This window comes from Chinchilla lanigera, unplaced genomic scaffold (genome assembly GCF_000276665.1).
Source record: "Chinchilla lanigera isolate Chin_1 unplaced genomic scaffold, ChiLan1.0 scaffold00115, whole genome shotgun sequence".
Lineage (NCBI taxonomy): Eukaryota > Metazoa > Chordata > Mammalia > Rodentia > Chinchillidae > Chinchilla > Chinchilla lanigera.
The window spans coordinates 308,692-315,558 of NW_004955516.1; the positions used below are offsets into that span (position 1 = coordinate 308,692).

The 6,867-nt window shown below is 38.4% G+C and overlaps 1 protein-coding gene across 2 annotated transcripts in view; it reads right to left on the bottom strand.

The window, feature by feature from the left end:
* Znf81 (zinc finger protein 81) overlaps positions 1 to 3,993 on the bottom strand; it is a 97,315-nt gene extending 93,322 nt beyond the window's left edge. The window contains exon 1 of one of the 2 annotated variants that reach the window (XM_013506907.1): positions 3,896 to 3,993. The gene's annotated coding sequence lies outside the window, so the exon portion shown is untranslated. Of the gene's footprint in view, positions 1 to 3,755; positions 3,872 to 3,895 lie in introns of those variants that run through there. The other variant, XM_005408944.2, reaches the window with a different exon arrangement.
* Positions 3,994 to 6,867: the final 2,874 nt, after the last annotated feature.

The window sequence follows — 6,867 nt, forward strand, 5'->3', positions numbered from 1 at the left end:
AATCAAACATATATATGCAAGCATCGCATTGTTTCACTAGTGTAAATCTTGAAAGAGTTAATTTAATCTCGGAGGTATGATAGACACTGTGAAATGATTGGAAACCACTCAAGAGTAAAGGGCAACTGGGATGTGAGAAAAGAGAAGGGAAAGAAGGAGAAATTTTGTACGTATGTATATACAAGATAGTTAACATGGTTGTTCTACTGTCTTCTATTTCTATGCTGAAAGAAACTGTCAATGAGTCTTTGGTTGATCAGTATCGCATTTCTATATCTGTTTTCATGAGAAGCCACTTTGAAGATATCAATATGTAATACAACCACCATTGTTAATTCCCCACCACTTTGTTTGTAACTCTGTATTGTCTGTACTGTGCTTGTGATATGTTGTAAAATGTTGTATGTCTGTTAATGTTTTCCTCCTTTTATTTTTAAAATAAAAAACAACAACAACAAAAAAAAACAAATAAGAGCAGGAAAAAAAGAAGATCACATATTTTATGATTGTATTTATAATCAAATTCCAGAATAGGCATATTCACAGAGACAGAAATATAGTATCAAAGTCGAAAATGAATACAGAAGCCATACAATTTTACCAGAGGTTATGGAACACAGAGTTGTATTTACACTGAAATTTAAGGCTTCAAATGGCTCTATTTTAATTAAAAATAAATATTAAAATGAATTATGTGTTTACCCTAAAACATAATCAGTAAGGAAAAAATTAAACAAAAACAAAACCCAGGAAGTAGTAATTAATGAAAATATTAAACAAATGAAATAAATATAACAATATGGGGTTTAAAGAAAACAAAAAGCTAGTCCTTCAAAATGACTAGTGTCATAGATAACCCCTTAGCAAATCAGATAAAGAAGTAAAAGATTGAATTTAGAAAAGCAAAATCTTTTCCAGCTAGGGAAGTGTTTAAAGCAGTTATTGTGGAACATTATGCACAATATATGGCAACATATTTTAATATTGATGTGAAACAAATGCTTCCCTAGCAATGTAATTAGCAAAGTTGATACAAGAAAAAAAGGAAGACAGAAGACACCAGTGAATGTAGAAGAGACTAGAAAAAAGAAATAGAACACAACAAACACAAATAGGAAGACTCCGAAAGGTAAAAAGCAAAGGTAAATAGCTTACAGACCTCAGGACCTAGAGAACAACACAGTGATGAATTTCCTGGGTTTGTTTTTTCCTTCCATATATCAATAAAATGTATTGGAGAAGCTTAGAATTCAGAATCAATAGGCACTTACCAAAAAAAAGCATCAAGAAAAGCCATTCTTCTTAATCAAAACTCCAGGAAGGAGGTGATCTTACTGAACAGAAAAACTTTCTCAAAAACACCCAGCCTACTCCAGTGAAACGCTAATGGAATGCATTCTTCGCAAGCACCCGCCGAACATTCTCCAAGACAGACCGTACTGGAGAATGTTCTAAGACAGTCATAAAAGATCCCCCAAATTGATCACATGGTATATTTTCTGTGATTGTAATGACACCAAACTAGAAATCAATACTGGAAAGACAAAAATCTCCAAACACTTGAAAATTAATATATTTCTATATAGTCCATGATCAAAGAAGTGTTGAGGAAAATTAAAAAACAATAAATGAAAATACAATACATTAAAATATGTAGAATTCAGATAGAGCAGCACTGACAGGGAAATTTAAAGCACTAAATGTTTACATTAGAAAACAAGACCGGCCTTAAGTCAATAATCTAAGTTCTGACCTCATGAAACTAGGAAACTAAGAGCAAAGTAAACGCAAAGCAAACAGAAGTAATAAAGAACAGAAATCAATGAAACTGAAAACAGAAAAACAATAGAGAAAAATCAATGAAAATATTCTTTAAAGTTACATCTAGGTTATGTGTACAAGGTATATATGAACTTGGCATGTAGGCCAATGCCTGCAATTCCAGCTACTAGGGAGGCTGAGACAGGATAACAGGTTTGAAGCCATCCTGGGAAACTTAGAGAGACCTGTCTAAAAATAAAATATAAAAAGGGTTGGGATGTAACAGGAGTAGGGCACTTGTGTAGCATGTCTGAGGCAAGGCAAGGCAAGGCAAGGCAAGGCAAGGCCCTGAGTCAACCTCTAGTACTGAAAAAAAATGTTTTAAAAAGTATATGTAGCCAGGGATATAGCTCAGCAGCACAGCACCTGCCTGGTAAGCACAAGGTCATGAGTTTGATTCCGGGTACCAAAAAAAAAAGTATACATGAAACACAAATAAATTTTGTGTTTGGATTTAGGCCCAATCCCCAAAATATCTCATTTTGCATATGTAAATATGCAAAATTTAAATAAATCCAAAATCTGAAAACCGTTCTGATTCAAAGCATTTTGGATAAGGATTACTCAACCTGTACTGGAAATTTTAGGCAGCATAATAAAGCACGAAAAAAGAGAGGAAGAAATAAAACTATCCCTGTTTGTATAAGACATGATTGCTTATTTAAAAAAAAAAAAAAAACAAAGAATCTACCAAAACACATGTAAAATTAAAATTGAGTTCGGCAAAATTACAGGATACAAGATCAACACACAAAACTCAACTGTACTCCCATATAAGCAGCAAATATATGGAAACCAAAATTTAGAAGACAATGCCACATACAGCTACTTAGGTATAAACTTAACAAAATATCTACCCAACTTGTATGCTGAAAACTACAATATGCTCTTAAATAACTCAAAGATGATCTCAATAAATAAAGATATACTGTGAAAATGGATCAGAAGACTTCACATACTTAAGATGTAAATTCCTCCCAAATTGGTATACAGGTTTAACCTTATTCCTATCAAAATCCCAGCAGGATGTTTTGTAGGTACAGACAAGATTATTGTGAGATGTATATGGAAAAGCAGAGGAACTAAAAGAGCTAAATAATGTTTAAAAAGAGCAAAGTGGAAGTAATCACTACCCGACTTGCTACACATCTACAGTAATCAAGACAGTATGGAACTCCTGGCAGAAAGACAGACAGATAGATCAATGGGGCGGGATAGACAACCCAGAAAGAGCTTTCACACAATTACGGTCAATTTATTCTTGACAAAGGTGTAAAACAATTCCATAGATGTAGGATAATCTTTCCAACAAACGGTGCTTGAGTAATTGGACCATTCATAAGCGAATAAATGTGCCTCAACCGAATCTCACACTATGCCAAAATTAACTCATACTGTATTATTGACAGCAACAACGATAAATGAACAAATCATCACGGTGGATGATGAACAAATCACCATGTATCCTTTCTCAACAATAAAAGAAGCACACACACAAAAGAGACGAATTTTGCATGACATAACTGACACCTAAATAATTAAATACTATTTTCGAGTTATGTGGATAACATTGCTAAGAATTCACCACGGACTAGGCCAGAAGTCTTTTTCATATTTCAAAAATAAGCTTCACGGAGACATTTTTCTGACCCAGAAAACGGAGCTTAGAAATCCGTTTAAAAAGATAAACTTTGGGGAATTGAAAACACACTTCTAAATAACTCCTTGGTAAAAGACAAATTACTAATGCCTAAAGAGCACTTAAAACATAATGTACCAAACCAGCGGGTCTTAAAGTGAACTTTAAAACCTTAACCTTGATATCAGCAAAGAGAAAAGCCTGCAAAATAATGGGCGAATCATCCAACTCAAGTTAGACAAACCACTCCATTGCTGACCACACTCACCCTCCCTGCTGAAGCCCCAGCACTCACCCTCCCTGATCGCCCACCACCGCCACATCTGTCCAGCGGCGAGCGAAATCCGCTTGACAACTAATAAACCACCGCTGAGAACCTCAGTCGCTTCCGGTCACCACCCTAGCACCGCCCCTTCTTGGGTTTGGGGGCTTCACCTCGGTGTGGCAACGGTGTCTGCGCACGCGCAAATCACCTTCGCGGCCTCTTTCAGCCGTCAACCCGTTGTTACGGAGTCGATGCTTTGGGGCATTCGATGCCCACAGTCGTGTTGTTAGGCGAGGAACATGGCCGCGCCTAGGTTGCCCTTTTCAAATGGGATACGCCATGTTGGAGGAGTGTCCTTTCCGTACTGAGGATGAGGACGCCTCTAAATACACAGGGCAGGGGTGTAGAGGCTGTCCCACTGGCGGCTAGGTGCAGGAGACCGTTCTGTGAACAGGCTTACTAGAGGATAAGTTTCTTTAAGCCCATATTCTACAAAACTGAGCATACCATTCCCAGAAGCTGAGGGTCTCTTAGAAAGTCAGAAAGGCGCCTGCCGCTGTGTCCTGGTTCATACTACTGGACGAAAAGCGGGAGGGGGGGGATTAGGCTGGAACAAACCATGAGGAAAAAGGGGGGAGAAGTTAGCCCTCCTAGGACACCACGGAGTGGGAAAAGGGAAGAAGTCAGTGTCAAATTCTCTACCCCTGTCGTGCCAATGGGGTTTGGCTGTGAGGTTTGAATGCTCCCATAGTCTACCTTATTTCCCACTCCATCTTCCCCAACTAAAATAAAAGTATGTACCAATAAAAACGTTTGATGTGTCCTTAGTCTAATGCATTATCAATAAAAACATCTTTTGGAAACTTACTGTCTTTATTTCCTCATAAAGAAAAATCTACTTAGTGACAGTGCCCTTAGGTTGCCAATATAGCTTTAATACAAGATTCTGATTTTGCCTTTCAACGGGTTTGCTGCTCCTTTCACCTCCAATATGGAATTCTGGAGGTGCCCCTACCCTTTTGAGAGATGTCACCAGGGCAGAACGAGAAGGCGGTTGTGCTGCCTTTCATCAGATTATGCCTATTCGTTCTTCAAAACCAAGTTCAAACGTCCCCACCTTCCCACGCCTGAAATCCTCCTGATAGAGGAGAAGGCTCTGTGCCTTACTGAAGGCCTCGCTGAATCCTCAGGTGACAAAAGTATTTTGAAGGGACCTAGTGTCAGCTGAAGTGTGAACTTGCTGGGGGGCTTCATTTTAACAATCTGGAATGTAAGGGGTGTCCTAGTCCAGACTATGACCATCTGAAACTAATTTGTAGTCTGAAGGATTCGTCTATCAATGAGGGAAACCACACAGCAGAGAGACCACGGGGCAGCTCACCAAATAAAGGAAAAGATAGAATTCTTAACGGATTCTGAAGAAAGGTGGAGTTCAGATGAAATGTAAATGAAGCAATGGGTGGGGGAGCTCCAAGAAGGGCTATGTGTGAAGAGATCAACATGAAGTCTGGATGGCAAAGTGAACCCAGAGTACCGTTCCTTACCTTGGAAACAATTAAGATAGGCCTAGGACGCAGTGTTCAGACACTCCGAATCTGGAGCTGTGTACCTGGGCTGAAAACCGAAACCTGCTTTTCTATGTCAAAGTGACTTAGAATGTCCCCTAAAAATTAGGTGTTTCATTCGTACTGATACCATTTAAAACAGCAAAGTTTCTAAGTGTCTATGATTATAGAGAACAAAGTTTCTCAGTGACTAATGTGCTACCATAAAGAACCCCAACTTGGAGCAGTAGCCACTGCTCCCTACAGGAGTTCTGTAGGGCGTTACAGCTGCGACAGGTCCTTGAGGGAAATGTTTCATGTTAATTTCCCATTTAGCTTTATCTGCCTCTGTTCGGGCATCTTGATAAATGGCACTGCAGATTTTATAGTCTGAAATCATTTTTGCCTTCTTAGAGGGATGAACTCTCTATCCCAGATTCTCTTTCTACTCTTCCATCCCTTGTCTGGGATAAATGTTCATTGAATGAATAAATGAAAGAAGAATTAGGCCCAGTGGAAGTATATTTGATATGAATACACTTCTATCAGAGTGACAGGGATTACTGTTAATGTTGTTTAGGGTCATAACAGTAATATGGTTACATTAGAAAAGGTAGGGCTGTTAGATCACTTAGAGAAGAGGGAAAGATAGAGACAGTAAACGTATGATGTTCGTGTCATTAGGGATGCAGGATGTACAAATCAAAGTATGATGAGAGGATGTTTTCTCCCAATCTATTTCCAAAATTGTAAACCTGACAAGACCAAGATTTGGAGAGTGTATGGACACACAGTATACTTTTTCCCTGTTGAATATAAGTCAGTGCAACCACTTTAGAAAATAGTTTGGCATTCCCTCTTACAGTGAATATTCACATACCCCACAGTCCAGCGAGTCTACTGTTAGGAGTATACCCAGGAAAAACACTTGTGCAAGAAACCTAAAATGAGTGTGACATCTTGTTCACAACAGGGGCTGAAAGCAAAAATGAATTCCCAGCAACAGAAGTTAAAATGAATGAGCTAGAACAATGTTCAACAATATGAATGGATATTAAGAGGAAAAATCATCATCCCAAAAGATTATATAAAGCATAATTCACTTTTATAAAATGACATATTTCTAATGTAAAGAATATGAACTATTTAGGATTTTTTATAGTAACAATAAAATTATATAAAAAGAAAACTCAAAATTGGTTAATTTAAGATTGAGGATGATGTTTACCTTAGTTGAGAGAAGGCAGGACAGAGGCTGGGGATTTAGCTCAGCGGCACAGCGCCTGCCTGGCAAGCTCAAGGTCATGAGTTCGACTCCCGGTGTAAGGGAAAATTTTATGGGAACCAGCTGTCCTCCGGCTATTGATAAGCAGCATGAGACTGCCCAGAAGGTGTTAGGAGTTTCAGGAAAATATTTCCCATCCTGTCCTTGGGAAAAGAAACCACAAAGGAACATACTCAGAGCAACTATCTTGCCTTTGACACTCCCTCATTCCTGAGTCTTCTCACAAAACCCCCAAATGATTGTAAAAGTCAATTTAAACTAACCAATGCTATCTGCTTCTGTAACTTCGCTTACAAAGGCCCGCCCTTTGTGG